General features: G+C 34.1%; 1 protein-coding gene and 1 long non-coding RNA gene across 2 annotated transcripts in view; one reads left to right on the top strand and one right to left on the bottom strand.

Annotated features, from left to right (window-relative positions):
- Positions 1-22,028, top strand: part of LOC107553912 (uncharacterized) — a 23,709-nt gene extending 1,681 nt beyond the window's left edge. Inside the window, exons 2-3 of the long non-coding RNA XR_001605004.1 lie at positions 8,958-9,121; positions 21,930-22,028. This is a non-coding gene — a long non-coding RNA (uncharacterized lncRNA). The remainder of the gene's footprint in view (positions 1-8,957; positions 9,122-21,929) is intronic.
- Positions 1-22,170, bottom strand: part of LOC107553911 (cadherin-22) — a 198,796-nt gene that overhangs the window by 134,710 nt on the left and 41,916 nt on the right. The gene's annotated exons all lie outside the window — the stretch shown is intronic.

Here is a 22,170-nt window from a genome sequence, read left to right as displayed (position 1 = left end):
TATATATATATATATATATATATATTACATTATCTATCAAGGGCTGGGTATAAAGAAATATCTCAATTTTAATTGATTATAATTTTTATGAAACAATATTGATTCTTAAATGCCAAGAATTGGTTAGTCTAGCCTGTTTTCAGTTAATGGACGGAACGTTGAAGGGCACCTTCCATTCAATATATCACAATAAGCATTGTGCTTTGGTAATTGTAATATGAAACAAAGTGTCAGATTTCAAATTATGTCCATTGTATTGCAATATTCAAACAATAAATGCCATTTTGGCGCTGAGAGATCATCTGAACTGACAGATCGCTGTTGCGCCTCAGTGAACTGATCATCTTCTCCATTTTAATACTAGTTTCAGCACAAAATAAACATGACTAAACATCCGAAGGTAAGTTAAAAGAAAGAGTATAACTTTACAATCCGTAGCCTGTCTCATGTAGTCGCTCAATCAGTGTTTCAGCCGCGCAAAGACGTCAATATAACGGTATTAATATCAATATTTCAGTATTAATGTTCCCTCCTGGTGGAATGACTCTCTAATATTTTTGTATTCTATCTGTTTTCTTTTCATTTATTATACAATTAACAAAAGCAAAAAATACCTCTAACACTAGCTTGCTCTATTCTTTTTTTATTCTATCGGTTTTCTTTTTATTTATTATATTATTTTAAAAAAACCTTGCCACGTGTACTGTGTTAAGCTAACTGAAACTTGTTATAGCACTTGCATATCATTGCTCTTTATACAATTAACAAAAGCAAAAAAATACCTCTAACACTAGCTTGCTCTATTCTTTTTCTATTCTATCGGTTTTCTTTTTATTTATTATATTATTTTAAAAAAACCTTGCCACGTGTACTGTGTTAAGCTAACTGAAACTTGTTATATCACTTGCATATCATTGCTCTTTTGTTGATTTTGATTGCTTCCATTGTGCGCATTTGTAAGTCGCTTTGGATAAAGTGTCTGCTAAATGACTAAATGTAAATGTATAGCAATGTAGTAGCCTAACTATCTAACCTGACTATCATGTATATTTTACAGCATTAGTTAAGATTTTTTTTTTTCTTGAGAAAATTTGGCATGTGTACCTAAAATATATATCCAAAATAATCGATATTGAATCAAATCAAATCAAATTGGGAATAGAATTTAATTGCAAGCTTGTGAATTAGAATCGAATTAAATCTTGAAATTAGTTTCAAAACCCAGCTCTAGATCTATCATTTGTCAGAATGTTTCTCAAATTTGTATGGAAGCCTGTTTCCACAACAGAATAAATAATAATAATAATAATAATAATAATAAAGTTAACTTAATTCTGAGCAAAATCATAAGTCATAATTATGAGAAAGAAAGAAAGAAAGAAAGAAAGAAAGAAAGAAAGAAAGAAAGAAAGAAAGGATAAAGAATTGTAATACATAAACTTACAAACCTGAGAAAAAAAGTTGAAATTCTGAAAAAATCCAGAATTGTGAGATATAAGCTTTTTTTTTTCTTTTTTTTCGAGAAATTGTGTGAGAGATGAGAGAGAGAGAGAAATATATATAACTTACAATTCTGAGGAAAAAAATAAGTTTTGAACTTGCAATTAGAAAAAAAAAATCACAATTCTTAAAAAGTCACAATTTTAAGAAAAAAAAGAAAGATATAAACTCGCAATTATAATATTTTTCTCAAAATTCTGCATTTCCGTCTCAAATTTTGAATTCTGAAAAGGTCAGAACTGCAAAACAATTAGAATGGTGTGATTAAACAAGAAACCTGGCATTACCTTTTTACGTTTCATTTTGTTTTGTTATTCCGCAGCACAAACAATCTCCCATAACATTGTCCTGGGGCCTGTACCATGAAGCCGGATTAGCTGGCTAGCCAAGTATGTTTCAGTTTAGTTTGCACAAATCCTGGGTTTTAGGTACCATGAAAGTGGCTTGGCTTTTAGCAGTGTTCATCGCCATAGTAACGTAGCTCCACAGCTAACCTGCTGCGGGGCAGGTTATGTTCTAGTTTAGAGATCGCAAACTGAAATTTGACCAATCAGCTTCAAGAAAAGTGACACATCTCTGATGCAATAAAACCACTCCCCCAGTTTCTCTTGCTCCAAATTAAAGGGCACTACATAGTAAAACATTTGTAAAGATAAAATCATCTGGCTTTTAGTGATGATTATTTATAATAATTATATGATTTATATATTTATTATAGCCTTAATCATTACACAAGCCATATTAAAATAATAATGATTCATCTTTTATTTTAAATTAATATAAATATATACAGATAATAGAATATAGCTTCAGCTTTAGAATTAATGGATAAAGCTTTAAACATGACTACATTTTGAGTATCTTTATACCTATATATACATATCATCAACTATATAAAATAGCGTCACAAGTTTCACTTGCACTGATATGGCAAGATGCTTTCTTTTAGTTGTCCTCTTTCACTGACAGCTCTTTCCACCTTGCTGTGTAAATGTATTTAAATTAATATTTTTCAATATTTTAATCTATGGCAGTGAACTGCGAGAAGTGAATCACAGTTAAACTGTTCATTACTGATGTCACGCTTTCAAGTGCACACGCTTCATTAACTCAGGATCAAAGCCTGAGTTGACAGAGAAAGTTGATGCTCAGCATCATGGTACTACCAACAAAGCCAGATTGGATTGGTTTGGTTTTGTCAATTCAAAACGAATCCTGTAACCCTGAGTTTGTTCAGCCACTATCATGGTACAGGCCCCTGGAAAATACTGGATTGCAACAACAGGGAGAAGAAAAAAAATACTGACAACTTATCTTTTTTTCCCTCTCCCATTAACTATAGCTTTGAGTTCTGTTTACAATATTTGTGGCATAATGTACTTTTAAATGTCAAATGAAACAAGTCAAAAATGCACCTATAAACTTAAAACACACACTGACTTTAGTATGATAGCTGCTTACTGACCTTGTCTATATCTGAATTCATGTCATGATTATGTAAAACCAGAACACGGCAACTTTTGCATAACATGCAAATGAATACAAAAGCCCAGCTTTTTAAATCCAGAAAATCTACCCTCAGGAATGACACGTACTTTAGTTCATCCACCTACAGTAGATCCAGACCTCACAGATCAAACACCGCACAAGCTATATAGAAGAATTCACTCTCTGTTTCAGGTGAGAGTCTAAGTGGTTTTCTGTTTGCCACAGATGCTGCTTTTAACGTGTGTTTTACCTGCCACATTCCTGCAGGTCCAATTAGCATGACCTAAAATAATACATGCCTTTCTCTAAACATTTAATTGACATCTAACAATCAGGTTTTTTCATAGCCCTAACTAGTAATTACTTAAACTGTGTCAGTGAAAGAAGCGAGCCTAAATGAGAAGATTTAGCAATTTCTAGAAACAAAAATATCACAAGAAAGAACGTACACATCTGTACACCCAACATATGGAGCCACACTAGCATAAATGACCTAAACTGAGCCTAAATTAACTGTTTTGTTGTTGTTGTTGTTGTTTAGGCTCAATCAGTAACCGTTAACTATTCTAGAAATTTAAAAATATATATTTACTTATTTGCTTATGTTTATTGGACTTGCTTAGAGTTATTTATTTATTTATTTTTACTGATGCTATATAAAATATCACAATTCAGGGTTTTCAAATGTATTCAAGCATGCCCAAAATTTAGGTTACAGTGTCACAAAAAAACATTGCAACATAAATGCTTGTAATGAAGAAAAAGCAATGGGTGTCTGTTTTTAATTCTCGTGCACACCAAACAAACAACAAGACACATTATGTTTATAGAACAATGAACTCATTTGCTGAATTTTGTTTCTCAAAATGTTCTCTAACGTTTACTGTTACAAATTAAAATCTCACAATCTCACAAAAAAAGGTAAGAGGTTTAGAAAACCTGAGGCTGCAAAGCTTCTTATAACATAAATGCAAAATAAAACTGTTCATCCAGTATTCAGCCTGACCTCCAGATATTTTCTGAAGGTTATGCACGTCCTTGCTCTGATTGAGAAGAAACACAGATCCTGTTCTGTCCCCTGATCATGAAAAGCGCCACAGAAGAAAGTCTGGTATCTTCTAAAACGATCCCCGAGGCGAATGCCGCAGGCGTTAGTCCTGGTACACTTTAAACAGATCTAGTTTAGTCCTGGCATATTTCTGCTGAGACGGCGAGTCTGGCAGAGTGTAGGAGATGTGATGTGAATACACATCGCGGCACTTGGCAGCAGACAACAGGAATTACAGGTGTGTGTTATAGGCCTGGTAATTACTCTTAGCACAGGGACCGTCTCTCCTAATGTCTTCTGATTCCTCTGGAAACGTGCGGGTAAACACAAGGCGGCTAATGAGGCCTCGCTCAGATTAGATACTAACGCAGGATGACGAATTGGGATCATTTTAGCCACAGCACCTCGGGTTAGTCCTAAATCTAACCTTTCGGATGAAAGCTTGACAGATTATTTTCATTAGCGCGCAGTCAGAAGAACAAGCTGAAATCGTGTAATTGACAAAAGCATTAGACAAACGCCGTCTTGACTGCATTACTGTTGCTGTGCTGCGCTACAAACGAGTAAAAACTCTGATGAAGTAGCATGTACGGAAACCCAGCACTAGCAACATATTTCTGTGCACCAAGTGTCTCGGTGGATGTTTTTAAACTCATTTCAGAGCATCGCTGAAGCCTCGCTTATCTGCGAATGTTATGGAAGATGGAGAATACAGAAGCAGCTTGTTTGATTGCTGTTTACTCTAAAATACATAATGCAACATGCGTTTTATCAGTAAGCAAACAGATGTGATGCAACGACAGGAATGTCATGAATAAAAGGCGATGGGTCAAATAAAATTATGTTGACATAGATGTGAATATTAATCTAATCTATCCAGTAATTTTTCTAACAGATTTGGTTTTTAATTTGCATGCACAGGATACAGAAAACAAGACATACAGAGTTTATCGAACAATGATTGCGCACCTTAAACACATAAATATATCAGCTGCATTGGTTAGCAAATAAATAAATAGAAAAGTATTGTTTGAAAAAGTAATTAGAATAATATGGTATAAGTTTACTAAAAAGTGATCCAACTTTATCTCTCAAAGCACGCAAAATTGGACACCAGGGTTATTATGGTTATTAATTAAAACTAAAACCTTATAAACAATTTTTGTTACTTGAAATAAAATAATCTTCAAATAAAACATATATTTAAAAAAAACTTAGTTGCCAAAGTAACATTTCTCATTTTCATTTAATCTTGATATACTAAAAATAACTTAAAATAAAAATAAACCATAAAAATATATAGACATATTAATAAAAAATTATTAAAAAAACCCACAACAAATAAAACTTTAAAGGGGTCATATGATGCTTTTTTAAAGATCATTATTTGGTGTATTTGGTGTAACAGAATATGTTGACATGCTTTAATGTTCAAAAAACACATTCTTTTTCAAATACTGTACATTATTGTAGGTCCTCTATGCCCCGCCTCTCTCAAACGCTTCATTTTCTACAAAGCCCCTCCTTCCGACAAGCGCAGTCTGCTCTGATTGGCCAGCTGACCCAGTGCATTGTGATTGGCCGAACACCGCAAGCACTCATCGGAAATGTAACGCCCCTTACCATAATCGCGAGCTTCATCTTTCAAAATAAATATAAAAAGAGAGTAAATGATTTCATTAGTTTTATCATCAGTTCAATCCCGAAAGGGGAACAGAGTCGCGTGACAGACACAGTGATGACATTATGCAAATATTTCCACATTGTGAGGTTGATATGTGGGGGCGTGTTAGAACGAGCCGTTTTAGGGGGGCGTGGCAGAGTCTTAACTTTGATAAAGAATATCTCTTTGGTTTTGAGACTTTAGTCTTTGCAACTTCAGGGATCTTATCTATGCACAATCAGCTTGTAACTCTCCAAAGAGAAAGAACAACTTGAAATCGCATCATATGACCCCTTTAACTAAAATTCAAATGAAAACAGAAAATAGAAAAATAGAAACATGATTTAAAACTTTTACAAACTATAATAGTATCTCAAATAACCCTACCAACAATATATGCTTGATTTTTGTCTACTTTTCACTAAACTTTTGTTAGATTTGGATGTTATTGTGAGGGATGAACTTCACATAACAGGCAGACAAATTGACAGTAAAATCTAATACTTATAGTTATTACAAGCCAAATAAACACAGTACTGTTTAAAATGTTCTGCTCACCAAGGCTGCATTTATTTTGTTGAAATATTATTACAATTTAAAATATCTGTTTTCTATGTAAATGTATTGTAAAATGTAATTTATTTCTGTGATCAAAGCTGAATGTTCAGCATCATTCCTCCAGTCTTCAGTGTCACATGATCTTCAGAAATCATTCTAATATGCTGATTTGCTGCTCAAGAAACATTTATGATTATGATCAATGTTGAAAACAGTTGTGCTGCTTTATATTTTTTGTGGACACCGTAATACATTCGATTTTTCAGGATTCTTTGATGAGTTCAAAAGAACAGCATTTACTTGAAAATATAAATATTTTGTAACATTATAAATGTCTTTATTTTCACTTTTGATCAATTAAATGCATCCTTGATCAATAAAAGTATTAATTTTAAAAGAAAAACTGAGCCCAACCTTTTGAATGCTAATGTAAATCCCACAATGTGAAAAAAACACAGTGATGTTTCTTTCTTAGCCTGCATAGACATGATAAAAGCATCAATCTGTGCTCGAATCACGTCCGCATCAGTTTTGATGGATTCACCCTTCTCCTGTCACAATAATAAGATCAAATCACACAGCACTAAATAAATACATCCACAAAATCACATAACAGACGATTACGTCGTACATAAATCAGTAAAACGACTCGATCACGCTTCATCACACATCAAGTCTAAAGAAGTTTGCTCCATTTGGAGTCGACGCTCGGCACAAATCTCCTCAAGAGTGATTCTATCATCTCCTCTTTATTGTTGATATAAATTTCAGCGCAGTGATGTACGATATGCTTGACGCGTTGCACAAAAGTCTAAAAACCAATATTCTTCCGGGCCATTAACACTCAGTAGGGTTTGCGCCGTTATGCAACAAACCAGGCGAGTTTGGGATGAATATTAATTTTTACGACACATTGCATATTGGCTGTTCTCATCAATCTCGTGTGAGATTAATACAAGCGGCAGTTCCAGCTTCAAGCGATCTTTGCTCTCCCATCAAGATCTCTGTGAGTGTACAGATGTCCGAGAGGAACCGACGCAGCGTTGGAGTGGCATTTTGATTACATTTAATCACTGGTATCGGCCTCTCAGCTGCGGTCTGCGAGTGTGAGGCATCCAAAGTAAATAAGAGACAGACTCATCCCCACTGAGTCAGCTCCGCAGACAGATGAATGACAATCACAAATTAAAGGTAAAGACGAGATGGCGTAAATCACAGCGCCGCCGCTCCAGATGTGGCCGCAGAACCCCTGCTGGGGTCGGGATGTTCTGCCAGGCCTGCGGCTCGTTAGCAGCGTTCAGTGCCTTCGTTTAGACGTGTCATAAAACCCACATCAAAAACCAGAGGCAGTGAGAGAATGAGGAAGCGGCATGGGTAACAGGAGACGAGAGTTGTGCTCCATTCAGGTCTTGTAAATGCAGTTCAGTTGCTGAATTTGAATTGAAGCAGAAAACTGGATGCAGAACTGATTTAAAATTTAACAATTAAATTAAATTAAATAGCTGTCCCTATAATTTCATTAGGAATTACTCATAACTCCTATCATACACAAAGCATACTGGGTACTATATTACCATAAAACAAAATATTACTATTCAGTGTCAAATATTATAGAAATTACACATCATTTTTGAATGAATGAATGAATGAATGAATGCTAAAATAAAAGCTGTAAAATATCTAAATATCTAAATAAATATATATGTGTGTGTGTGTGTGTGTGTGTGTGTGTGTGTGTGTGTGTGTGTGTGTGTGTGAGAATAAAATAATAATAAAAAATAATAAATCCAAGCAGTTTTTTGTCTTGTTTTCCAGTAAAATATCTAAAAATCTTTAAAACAAGATGTATTTACTTTACATATTTGTAAGATTAAATCTTACTGCGGGTATTGCCATAAACAAATATTAGATGATATTAATATTCATTGTTAAATATTATGGAAATTACATGTCAATTGCATTAATTAAAAAAGCAGCATGTTTGTCTTGTTTTCCAGTAAAATATCTAAACTTTTTTAAAACAAGATATATTTATTTTTTATTTTTAAACTAAAAATAACTTTTTAATACCCAATTTAAAACTTGTATACATGTGAATTAGAAAAAAATGTTAATGACAAAATAAATGTAAAGATGTATTCTCTGAAATTTACTTCTCAAATTCAGTATATTTATCTTGTTTTATGACTATATGTAATATTTTTACAAGACAAAATTACAGATACAGATTAAGATTGTATTGTATTGTGTGTGTGTGTGTGTGACTATATTTATTTTTTATTATAATATTCAGTAAATGAACATTAATTAACCTACATGAATATAAGAAAGTTAAGAAATTATTAATTAATTTTATATTATTGTGTTAGAAGACTCCATAATTTCCAAGAATGCTCTAATTCAGTGCTTCTCAAACTAAACTAAAGATTTTGGTGGATACCAGAACAAAATAAAATTCAAACCATACAATCGTGTAAATTTAGCATTACAAAATAAACCGATTTTTAGCAATCTGGCAAGCCAATTCCCAAAACGACTCGGCCTCCATCAAAACGGCTGCGTTTGTCATTGGCTGTTAGACTGGCACATGACGGCCCTATTTCATAGCGCCAATTAAACGTCTGCTCTCCTGTAATTAACATCTGTTTTGTCCACTGATCAATAAAAGCTGTTCATTAAAAGTCCCTTTGCTGTCTCCAGATCTCTGGCAAATTTCAACGCTCTGAAAAGGTGCCTGCAAGAATTACCGTCGCCTGAAATGCAATTCTCAGCCACAGCTGGCCAAGACAAACCGGCTCGAAAGGAAACCGGCTGGGAAATACTCCACCGCAACACTGCTGTCCAGCCTTCATAAAAGAGTGCAGGTAATCATGAAGACTAACTTACTTTCACCTTGAGGTTTTCCCAAATCGGACACCTGTATTTCTCTCCAAACCCTAGTAAATAAAAGCCCTGCAAAAATGTTTGGTTTACTCAGCCATGTATCGCGTGGCCCTTTGAAACCTCTTGAAATATAGACGCGGCCTGCTGGACATCAATATCAGAAAAGCCAGAGAAAACAAAAGGCTGTGAATGTGTTCGAAAATCAATACTATAGAGCAGAGCTGCTTCTAGAGCCAGATATTACATCATGACCGATTCAATGGAAAATATGATGAATATGAATGTGATCCACATCCCGAAATCATGCATTTTTACTATGCATTAAACATGCATACTTCACTCTGATGGGAAAGTGCAAGTACGTCAGTTTTGGGACATCATAAAATTGCATTTGCTGTACATGCAACCACTTTTATTATAACCATCACAAACTACAGTACTCCTCTCTTCTGTAGTGCATAGGGTTTTGGGTAATTGCTCAAAGTAAACCAAAAAGCATGGATTTGTACCTCAAAAATCCACTAGTCCAGACACCTTCAGCATACTGAGATTTAGGACAGACTAATCCTAATCGCACATACTGTAAGAACTGATAACTGAGTCTTGTGGTTAATGCCAGCTGGGATTCAGTCAAAATGTTCCTATAATGATCCTAAAAAACTAACCATACAACAGTATAACAGTGTGCTATTTTTTTTGGTACAGTTTCGACATAAATTTGAAATAAATAAATGTATAAGTAATCAATTTTAAATGTATAATAATAATTTTAAAAACTAATGTATTCATTCATTCATTTATTGACATTTAGAATATTTTTACTAGAAAACAAGGAATTTTAAAGTCAAATTTATTGTGGAATTTTAAAGAAGCCAAATCTTTTAAGCTACAAGAATGTGAAAAACATCAAGAAAGTACCGTAACAGTAGACCATATTAATATTATACCATAAAAGTATACTAACATATGACTTTTATATCGTCAACAAGTCATCTCACTTTTATTATATTTCCATAGTGTTCATTCATTCAATTATTCTTTTGTGTTCCACTGAAAAACAGCATTCAGGTTTGGACCAAAAGAATTAACAATACAAAAGCTTCCACATTGACAGATTCATAAAGGGGGCAGCAGACGCAGCAGACTGAGTTTGAGTTTGTAGAGGAACCAGTGTAGGAGTTTGCTTGTGTTCATGACTGCATTCAGACGTCTGTCTCAGTAAAAAGACACCGCAAGGTGAAAACCTCTATAGATCGCCTTGATGTTTTAAAGATGTCAGTTGAGTGTGCAGCAGAGGCCTTGTCACCTAAATACTTTGTTTTGCACACCCTCTAACTCAAGCACATCAGCACGAGAGTGACTCTCATACGCTCTGAGAGCAACTGCAGTATTGTTGCAGATTCTATACTTCATTTTCCTCATGAAGTAGATAATGTACCATACATACATACACATTTACAGATAAATCATCTAAACAGTGTTGTCAGTCTATGGATAATGTAATGGCATTTTAAGAAAATAGCACTTTTAGTGTACAGAGTAGTAATGAGTGCAGTAAATGGGTGTCGTGAAAAATTCAACATTTCTGAAAATGTCTTCACCCTCAGGTCATCCAAGCTGTAGATGAGTTTGTTTCTTAATCAGATTTGGAGAAATGTAGCATTGCATCACTTGCTCATCAATGGATGCTCTGCAGTGAATGGGTGCCGTCAGAATGAGAGCTGATAAAAACATCACAAGTAATCCACACCACTCCAGTCCCTCAGTTAACATCCTGTGAAGACAAAAGCTGTGTTTGTAAGAAACAAATCCAAATCCATCATATTCTGACGGCACCCATTCACTGCAGATGATCCATTGGTGAGAAAGTGATGGAATGCTAAATTTCTCCGAATTCGATGAAGAAACAAACTCATCTACATCTTGGATGGCCTGAGGGTGAGGACGTTCTATGCTAATTTTCTTTTTTAGGTGAACTATTCGTTTAACATAATACATGGCAAAAAAAATAAAAAACAGGTTTGTAACCACTAACCTTTCCTTCATAAGGAAAAACAATATTGCATCTTTTCACCATGCATAGCATCTGGTAGGTAATCTAACTTATTTGATGCAAAATACTGCAAGCCACTGTGTTATACATCTAAGATCTAATCCAAAACCTCAGCATTGTTTTTTAGTGCGACGGGCACTGAGTGGCGGTTTTTCAAAACCACTTTACCAGCATTCTGCCCCAGTTAGTCCTGCGACAGGATTCCCGAGTGCAGCGTACCGGGGTCCTTCAGCTGTCAGGACTCCTCCTTTAAAATCACGCTGGAACGGGAAACTACTGTGCAGCTCTTGTTTTATTGCACTGTGCAGATTTTTATTTCTGGGCATCTTGTCAAAAAGCTTTAGATGGTGTAATTATAGTGGTAAATTCCATTGCTGATGTGAAAAGACTTAAATCAGCAACCACAACACGTAAGACACCAAAGATTTTCTTTGAGTATCAAACTAAAAGCCACTTAGCCTCTATGCTGAACTTGAGTTTACTAACATAGTCCCTTGCTTACAAATGTTCATCATATGAAGTATAGCAGCCCTAAATGCATTCAGACACTTGATACACACTTAAAAATGTCTGAAAGCTATTGTATTAGATAACAAAATATCGAACAAAAGCTGCAGGATCTTTTATCTTCACTAACTTTGCTTTTCTTCAACATTTTTGCACAATGTCATCAATCAACTGGTGATCTTGTTCTTTATTTGACTGAAAAGCGTCTTCTTTACCAGAAATGACACTTGATATGCTATTTAATCATCGAATGCAATGACATTCAGGCATTGTAAGTGTGATTTAAGTGTTTAATTACTTTTGGCATCAAATTAAATTAGTTTTCATAGACTCTCTCTGACGCTGTGGTGCACGGGAACAAATCTTGCTTCCTTTAATTCACTCTCATGCTACATTTGAATAAGTGAATCAGTGATACGTCAATAAATGAGAAAATCGTTATATAATTAAACTTATACAAACAATATCACACACCACTGAAACTTTGGTAAAAATAGTGGTGCCTGTGGGCTCCACAGTACAAGAAAGAGAATGCTGTGTGGACGAAAGCACCCATTAATGTAAAAGGTATTTCTTGAGGCCTAAAGGTACAATTACACGTGAGTTAATAGACTTTGACAGCATTCTAATTCTATAGAGCATAGATGTACATGTGCGGAATACAGAAACAGGGAATGAACAGACGACTACAATACTACGTTTTTCAAGTCCACTGCACAATGACTATAAAATAAAATGCAGGCAATGTGCATATCAAGCCCAAAACAAGCAATTGCAAACATGAAATTATACAGCAAAAAGATGTAATTTGGTGTAGATTTTGTTATTTATATGCCCAAAAAGAGGACATTTTGATGAGAAATGAGGTCTTAATAACAGTACAGCAGACTACTTTCATAAAATGCATATAAATATCAGTTGTCACTCTGTATCTCTCAATAATATGTCTTAACATGATAGTTATGATATGTCATTTCTACCCAAAATTTGCATATAAAGTCTAAAATGAGTTTTATATGCCATGTTCACTATACGTGAGAGGAAGTACTGTATATAGAAGAAGCACATAAGTGTAGAAAGTATAGGGGAAACCCCTGAGAAAAAAAAACACTGTATTTTGTTAGTTTGTGTGATTCGATCTGCTTTTAATTTATAGTGAGACATGATTACCATATAAAATAACTGCATTCAGACATTCTGAATCATTTTAAAGACAATTTAGTGCTATTTGTTATGCTTCAAAACTGTATTTGTAGATACTTAAGAATGCATTTTATTTTCTTAATCAATTAACAGTAATGAAAGATTAAACTGACAAGCAAATTCCAGCTTATTTCTTTTAAATGAATCAGAAGTCCACTTTACGCATATTGCATGGAAGCACATGGATCACTAAACTATATGTTTGGGTGACTAGAAGTTTGCATGCATAGCTTTCCACTCAAATAAATTGAGTCAATTGCAGATACTAAATGCAACGTCTATCCAACAGCTCGACATCTATAAATGAAGCAAAAACGGTTTCCATGCATGCAAGGGAAGTTTCAAATCTGACTGAAAACTGACAAACTTGTTCTATGGATCAGATCAAGGATAAAGCACAATCAGATCAACTGTATGCCCTATGTAACTTAGACTATTTACTAAAATCACAAGCTCCAGTCCTGGAGCAACATTTTCAATCAAAGAAACCCTTGCAATTAATTCCTAACCATTAACTACTATTAAACGCAAAGATTAATGATAATAATGTTGTTTAAGCTCTTAAACACAGCCAGAAGCTTAACCCTAATATCTGGTCACATTAACATACTTTCCTCATCATGTACGTGCCATCCTAAATCACCTGATTATGTTACATTAGCTGAACACAAATGAATAAACATTAGATAAATACCTCAGTGTTCCCGTGCATCTGATTACGATGCACCATCAATTACAACAAACTGACAGATGGTGAAAGCAAATGAACACACACATCGCCTGCGAGCGCTGGATGGGCCACGTCTAAAGTCTGTAATCCCTAAGAGTCAGCAAAATTTGCTGTGTGGCAAACCCTTGACTTCATTTGGCACCAGCGATGGGATTTCGGAGTATAATCTTCTCAGTGTGTCCTTCCCCCACGATGCACCTCTGAACAGCAGCTGCCCGCTTGAGGGGAATTCAGCCCGTCGGTTATTTGCACGAGCCGTGCGTGTTGTTTTACCACCCGATTCACTAAAGGAATAATGCAAACAAAGTGATGGCACAAATTCACTCACAAAATCTGTCCTACATGTAATTCACAGAGCGCAATTCCCCAACCAAGCCCTGCAGGACGCTAATGAACAACCACAATCTGAAGACTTTCAACACTGCCATCCAGAAACCTAAATTAGCTGTTTGAAATACAGAAAGTACAGCTACTTTTCTTCTACATTATTTGATCATCATTGAATCAGCTATTTTACTAATTAGGGAGTAACTCATTCAAAGTAGCAATGCTTCACTACGTTTTTCTGCAGCATGACAAAAACGATTGCTGTATTTTGTTTATTATGGAGTCAAATTTACACCAAAACAAACTTACATATTACTAGTGTTTAGTATCATTGGGATGATTTCATAGTTTATACTGGTATTTTAAATTAGCACTTATTGTCATACGTACTGTACATTGTCAGTACTCCAGGAGGATAGCCCATCGTTTCAGTGACAGCAGAGACACTCGGAGCCTGTGGCAGGGGATACAGACCATTACGGACTACAAGCCCCCACCACGCACCTGTGACAGCACCATCTCCCTGCTGAACGAGCTGAACGTCTTCTTCGCTCGCTCATTTTCATTTTATTTTATAGGTTTTATTTTATTTTAATTTAATTTTAGTACCTCAAGTTGAAAATGAAAACTAAATGAAAATGAGAAATGTTACCTCTCAACTAGCTGACATAAAATTAAACAATATATATTTTTCATATTTTATTTTATTTAACATTTATTTTATTTCAAGCAATAAAAATGAGTTTTTGAAAAATGAATTTATTTATTTATGTTTGTTTTAGTTTCAGATTCAGTTAATTAGAGCAACCCTGCACTGAAAAATATTGTCAAATATGCTGAAACAAATCTTCTCTCTTACAAAGTTTGATTAATTTAATCAAACAATGTGCACACAAACCATTTGATACAAACAATTCAAGCATTTGATTCACTGTTTCAGTGATTTGACTCACTGATTCTATCATCTGATTCATCCATTCAATCATTTGACTTTCAAGCAATTCTTGAAATTTGATTCACTGATTTGCTCATTTGAGTAATCGATTCAATCATTTGATTCACTTATTTGCTCATTTGAGTAATCAATTTAATCATTTGATTCACAAATTCAATTATCTGCTTCACAGATTCAACCATCTGATTCATCAATTCAATCATCTGATTCACCGCTTCAATCAGTTGATTATATAAAACAGACTAAACACCAACTAATCTGCTCAATCTGAAATCTAATTAATCAAAAGAAAAATACTGACAGGAAAATCAAACAATGACTTACTACTTTTTATGTAGGCTATGTCAGTGTTCTTTATGAGTAATTGTTAGCTTAATTATTTTAAAAACCGAATGCTATATGTACTCATTGTAATCCGCATCAAGGTCATGTTTCATTCAGTTTAATTTATTTAACTTTTTCATAACATTCTGTACTGTTCAAAGATTTGGGGTTAGTAAGAAGAAATTAAAACTTTTATTCAGCAAGAACATAATGAATTGCTCAAAATGACAGTAAAAACGTGTTACAAACGATGATATTTCAAATAAATGCTCTACTTTAGGGATGTGCAACAAAAATGGCCAAAATTGCCCATCCCTACTTCTGAACTTTCTATTCATCAAAGAATCCTGAAAAAATAAAATGCAAAATAAAAACGCAGCTCAACTGTTTTCAACATTGTTAATAATCCGAAATGTTTCTTGAGCTGCAAATTAGCATAGATTTCTGAAGAATCATGTGACACTAAATGATGCGGAAAATTCAGCTTTGATCACAGAAATAAATTACAATTTACCATATATTCACATAATAAACAGTTATTCTAAATCATCAGTCTTTTCTAGAACATTGAGATCCAGTGATCTCTGTCTACTCATCGTGTCTAGATCTAGACTTAAAAAACGAGGTGATCGCGCTTTAGCAACTGCAGGTCCAAAACTCTGGAACAGTCTACCTCTTCATATTAGATTAGCCCCCTCTATTTCTATTTCTTTTAATGCTCTAAAGACATATCTATTCTCTCTAGCTTTCAACACCTTTGTTGTGTTTTAAATGTGATAGTCTTGTTTTATAAGATTCTTCTTATTTCTGAGTTTTTTTTATTATTATTATTCTATTCTGTACAGCACTTTGGTCAACTTCGGTTGTTTTTAAATGTGCTTTACAAATAAATATTGCATTGTATTGTATTGTAAATATTGTATAAGATATGTTTTTCAAAAACATAAAAAAAATCATACTGACCCCAAACGGTCCTTTACTAGCTTTTGAAGTGGTAGATAAAGTCAATTCGAATTCACTGGAAATTTGTATTAATCATCCTAAAAAGAATATTGCACACAAGTTGTATGCAATATGTCAAGAGTCTGCAGTGACGATTGAAAGTTGAAAGCCTCAACTTACCTTCAACGTTTCTTTTACTGCCATGCTCACGCTGCTGCTTCATACAAGAAATGCAAATCTAGTTCCAGCTGGTATTTAACTAACAAAGCACTTCTGAAAACAGCCACGCCCAACCTGCTAACCATTCGGAATATATATCAGCCGCTGGAACCGATACCAAACACACACACACACACGCACACACACACGCCGCTCAGCGAGCTCTAATGGTCTATTGTGTTAGCTGTAATAGCAAGGCCAGATCCAGCAAGTGGAGAAGTGCCTTCCTCAAAGTCGTCATGGAGACAGAGGTGCCGGCGCTCGGCTAAAATACCGAAAGTCTGAGAAAAAGCCCAGAGATACGGCCTCTCCTACACATTTCTCCCATTATATCTAACTTTCTGTGAACTCATGTCACTGCAACATTGTATCGTAACGACCGTTTTGTGAAGTTCTCTCTTTGTGCAGTTGTGTTTTCCCAGCAAACCCAGTCAAACGTTTGGATGTCATATGTGATTTAAAGCTACCTGAAATTATTCATGCACTTCTACAAAAACAGATAGTTCTGACTGTGATATATATATACTACATGTGGATAGATGTATGCGTTTATAGAAATACTTGCTTCAACTACAACAGGTTGCACGTAAGGTTGTGCATTACAGTTATTGTACCAGCAACACATTACATTTTTTAATAAATTAATGTAAAAATAAAATATATCAAATATACCAAAAATCAAATAAAATATATAAACTAATTTATAAAATATAATATTTATATAAATATGAATGTTTTATGTAAATATATAAAACAAATGACAACAGGTTGCACGCATTTAAAGTATATAAGTTAATGTTAATTCCAACATTTACTCATACACTGTAAAAAATAAATGATAACTAAATAATTTTTATAAATACTACAGTTAACTATATATTGTTACAAAAATTATAAATAATATTCATGTATTAAATTGACAGTTTTTGGAAGTGAAAAACAACAAGTAATCTTAGTCAACAGTGGAAAACTGTAAACTGATATTCGCAAAATTCACATTTAATGGTTTTTTTTCACTGAAATATCAGTTATGTACATTAGGGTTTTACATTACATCTTATTTTGTAAAATTGTTGTTTATTGCATTATTTTTAAAGTCATGTGTGTCATTATGATGGTGTTTTGTAGTTGCGTTAATGAAATAATATTTTTCTATTGTACATTAAAGTTAAATCCATAAAACCTAAAATATTGCTGGCAACTACAGCTGTCGTTTTTCTGTTAATAATAAAACTATTACTACTAATAATAATCTGTTATGAATATTTTTAAAGGACCTCAGATAATATGAACTAACAGTGAAAACAAAAATAAACAACTAAAAAAAGCTTTTTTTTATTAACAAAGATAATAAATACCGTAGCTCATTGCTAGTTATTATCAGTTAACTAATTGTAAACTTTTGCCCATCTCATCATGCTTAGGCTGAAAAAAGCCCAGTAAGGTGCATCTTCAAGTGTCTTATTGCATGTTTTTCGAGCTGTGCATCACATATGAGCTCTGATTAGAATCTGCATTCAGTGCCTGCGTTCAGTTTCTCAATTCCATGCATATCTGCCATTCTGAAAGAGAAACAAATAACCTTCTGATGCATGTAATGCCTGTAATTTACATGAGGAACACGTCGCCGGAGAAATCTGAGGAAAGGACACGCTTGTGAAACGACAAACTCAATAAAAAAGTGAGGAACAGCATTCAGCGTTTAAGTCGATGTGAAATCATTAATGACCTTATTTACTTCTAATGCATTTCTAATGCATCTTCCCACTCTTATTGTGAGTGATTCATCACTGCATGTTATTGTAAAGAAAATCAAATGTGACCCGTGCTGGCAAAATGAGTTCATTTTGAGCTACAGGCAAAAGAAGTGAAAAAGTCGAATTTGAGGTTTTCACAAAAATGAGTTCATTAAGCCCTCTTCTAGCGAACACAATGCTCCAAATAGAATTGAAACATCTAAAATTATCTTTATTTGTACGTTTTCTGAGAGGAGTACCTTTTTCTCTGCTCACTTCTGGACGACTGCTGCTGCTTCTCATCACAAGTTGTAGGTCTATTGTTGCAAAGCGCAGCTTTCCAGCTTTGTGAATATTCATATTGATTTCTAAACCAGTGAAATATGATTTTCAAACCCATGCTGATTATTACATAAATAAACCAATTTTAAATAAAGTATTTTTTAAAATCAATAATACTAATTCTACTACTACTACTACTACTACTACTACTACTACTAATAATAATAATAATAATTTAAAGTTATTATTATATAGACATCATTAATCGCATACGTGTGCATTAAATAAAATAATAAAAACAGCATTATTAATTCCCTATTATTATTATAAACACATGAAGGCACTGGGCTTGAAACACATTTAAAGCATTTTACTCGTTATAGCTCAAGTTGTGATCAGCGAACAACTTTATACGGTGGATTTAATGAGGAGATAAACCCTGACTTTCTTTAGATAAAAGCATCTGCTTCATAAGCAAAAGTACACCGAGCACCTGACTGTTTAACAGATGCACGCATGAAGACTAATCATTTACTCTAACACCTCCATTTAAAAACAACCACCCAAATATAAAATAATACTACAAAAATGACTCACTTTCTTGTTTGAAACCCATGCCGTTTCTTCTGAATTTTCACACAGCTCTTCTGCGTACGACTACAGTTCATACTAATTCATGTTAAAACTGCCAAGCTCCAAAAACTCAGAAGCAAAATAGAATCCCTGATTTCATGTATTTCAAACAGTGTTATTTTAGTATTATTTATTGTATTATATACAAATATACTATTATATATATCCTCTATTATAGTATATGTGTGTGTGTGTTCAGTTTTACATTTTATGCTTTTGTCCTTGTTTAATGTTTGTACTAAGCTTTAACTCAACATTCCTGATTTTAAAGTTTTTCTTTCTTTCTTTTAATATAATTCTTTTAATCTAATATTTTTATATTTTATTTAAGATTTATTGCTAATTTAGTCATATTTATGCATATTATTATCACATATTTAGAATTAGTTTTATTTTTATGTTTTCAGTTTTTATAGTATTTTGTATTCGTTTTCTTAATTTCTATTTAGCTTTAACCTATTTTCATTTCAGTTTTATTTTGAGTAATTTTAGCACTTCAAATTAAACCTATTTTATTTCAGTTACATGCCGAGGCAACATTTAATTTAACATTTTCATTTTCTTTTAAGTTTATATTTTTAATGTAATCTATTTCAGCTTTACAGTTATTTAAGTGTTATATGCTATTATACTTATATGTATCAAAATTTTGAAGTAGCTTTTATTTATATATTTTCAGTTTTAATTTTGTCATCTGTATTAGTTTTAGTCTTTTTAGTATTCCAATTTAAACTTCTTTTCATGTTTATTTATTTATTTATTAAATTTTAAAATGTATATTTCATGTCAGCCTTATTTCAGTTAACTTTTTTAATAGTTTTACTTAACATTAAATAGACTGATTTATACAACGACCCTCTGAAAAAGGAAAAAGTTACTCAACAGGTCTCTTTAAATGAGTCGTACCAGGACTGTGAATGAGATTTGAGAGCTGCAATGTTCAATACTTTGTATCTATGGCTTCAGATGTCGTATTGTTTTGGAGCTTCATTGTATGTAAAGAGGGTTTCTATTTGTTAAAAAGAACACACTGACAGCATCTGGAATTGGAACAGCAGAATTTTTAGTCTAAACTTTCTTGATTCACTGACGAAATTAAAGAAAAGTGGTGCAGCGGTGGCATGTAAACAGATTTTCTATGCAAAGCGGCAGAAATCAGGCGGCTCAGGAAAAGAGGGCAAACTCCTGGCCAACGTTGAGAGGTTGAGAAAGATGTGCTCTGGCACAATAAAGCACAGATTTAGAAGTGATTTAATCTCTTAATCAGAGCTGTAACTGAAGAACCGGAGGGCAGGATTGTCTGCTGCTAGACGATAGCATCCGTGCAGTGACCCCACGGTGTGTGGGTGTGTGTGTCTGTGTGTATGTGTGTGTGTGTGTGTGTGTGTGTGTATTAGGAGATGAGCGTGGAGTTGGGCGCTTTAATGTCTCTTCCTGAGGTGCTGCTTCAGAAAGCGGCTGCAGTGAAGGATAAACACTCTCACCATCCAGCCCTCCGGCTGAGGCCTTCCTCAGCTTTACACACACACACACACACACACACACACACACACTGCCCTCCTGTACATCTCAAAGCCTCTTCTTCCAGCCGTCCATCTCCCTGTGTTTCACATTCACATGGCAACTGGCTACTGAATGCTCTTTTTTTCTTGTTTTCTGGTCATGAGAAATCACCTCTGTGTTTTCAGTCTAACAGTTTTGCAGATTCAGTTCAAATTGTCTTTGACTTTAACATTCAAAATGACCTTACAGACAGACAGACCAACTTTGGAGTCAGAAATAAAATTGTATGTATAATTCAAAAATATATTTACTGAACTAGTATTGGCATTTTTAAAACACAATATTGTTTTCCAAAATCAGCAAGCAAATTATTTTACAGTTCAGGGGCTTTCAGGCAATATTTGCAATAAGGTTTGAGTATATTTTAGTTTTGTCTGATAGGCCCAACGATACCGAAACATTCACAAAACCACAAAAAAAACAACACTGGACAATATTAAAAGCATCCTCTGATGTAAAGCTGCTAATAAAACTAATCAGGTTTAGATTACAGGCTAAATTGTTCAGCAAGAGCCTCTAAAACAACCCATTTACTCATGCAATTGAACTCTAGCTTCTAATGTTTTGGTAATCGCTTTCTTCAGTTTTCTTCAGGCTGTTTAAGGTTAATTGAAATATATATTTAATTCAAGAACCCTTTCCCTTAACAGTTGCAAAAATGGATACAAAAGACAGTAGTTAACAGACCTTTAATTGAACACAGCCTGGTTAGAGAAAGACTTTTAATACACTGTACAGTAGGGTCCACTGACTTTGAGAGCTTTAATAGAAACAATATAAAAAATTAAAAAATAGATATGTTTCTGAGACTTCCACAGAAGTCCTTCAACAAAGACCTCCACACTTTTATTTCAAACCCCCAGAAACTCATTCTCCAGTGCACGATACTTCAAAAGTCCGCTTTGAAAACTAAAGCCTATCAATCAGCTTTTACTCAGCGCTCTTACTTAGCAATACTTGTCCTTTCACAATGTCACTTCAGGCGAAAGCAACAGAAAAACACGACAGAGAGCAGAGAAAACACATCGCCCGCACATTTCACGCGCGCTTTATTAACACAGAATACCAAAGCGACGCCAAAGACCAAGAAGAGAATCCAAACTTTCCAACTTCAAACGTGGCGTGATTATCATGAAACGCTTTCTTACAGTCGGTGCGATGAAATAGCATTATTTACCAAAAGAAAGAAACACGATGGTGAAAAAAGAAAACAAATTCCCTGAATACTTTTCAGAAGACGACGATGAATGCGAGGGAAAATATTCCAGAGGATAACGGTAAATGAGGGTACTGTACTCTCTTGCTCTCTTTTTAGATCAAATTTACATAAGAAGATTGGTTTGAAGATTGGAGCTCACGGAACAAGGGGAAGAAGAGAAATTTAAATGAGGAGGCCTGATTTGAAGATCTTTCTTAAAACACTAGCCGGACTGCGCATGTAGATGTGCTGCTCATAAACACATGCAATAAAGATGCTTCAGCTCATGTGCAAAGTACTATTTTATATCAGATATATCTTTTCCTGCTTTGCATATTAAAGGAATTTGCATGTTAAA

Source organism: Sinocyclocheilus grahami, unplaced genomic scaffold, assembly GCF_001515645.1.
Source record: "Sinocyclocheilus grahami isolate Dianchi unplaced genomic scaffold, SAMN03320097.WGS_v1.1 scaffold485.1, whole genome shotgun sequence".
NCBI classification, from domain to species: Eukaryota; Metazoa; Chordata; class Actinopteri; order Cypriniformes; family Cyprinidae; genus Sinocyclocheilus; species Sinocyclocheilus grahami.
This window is presented reverse-complemented; position numbering and strand designations above follow the sequence as displayed.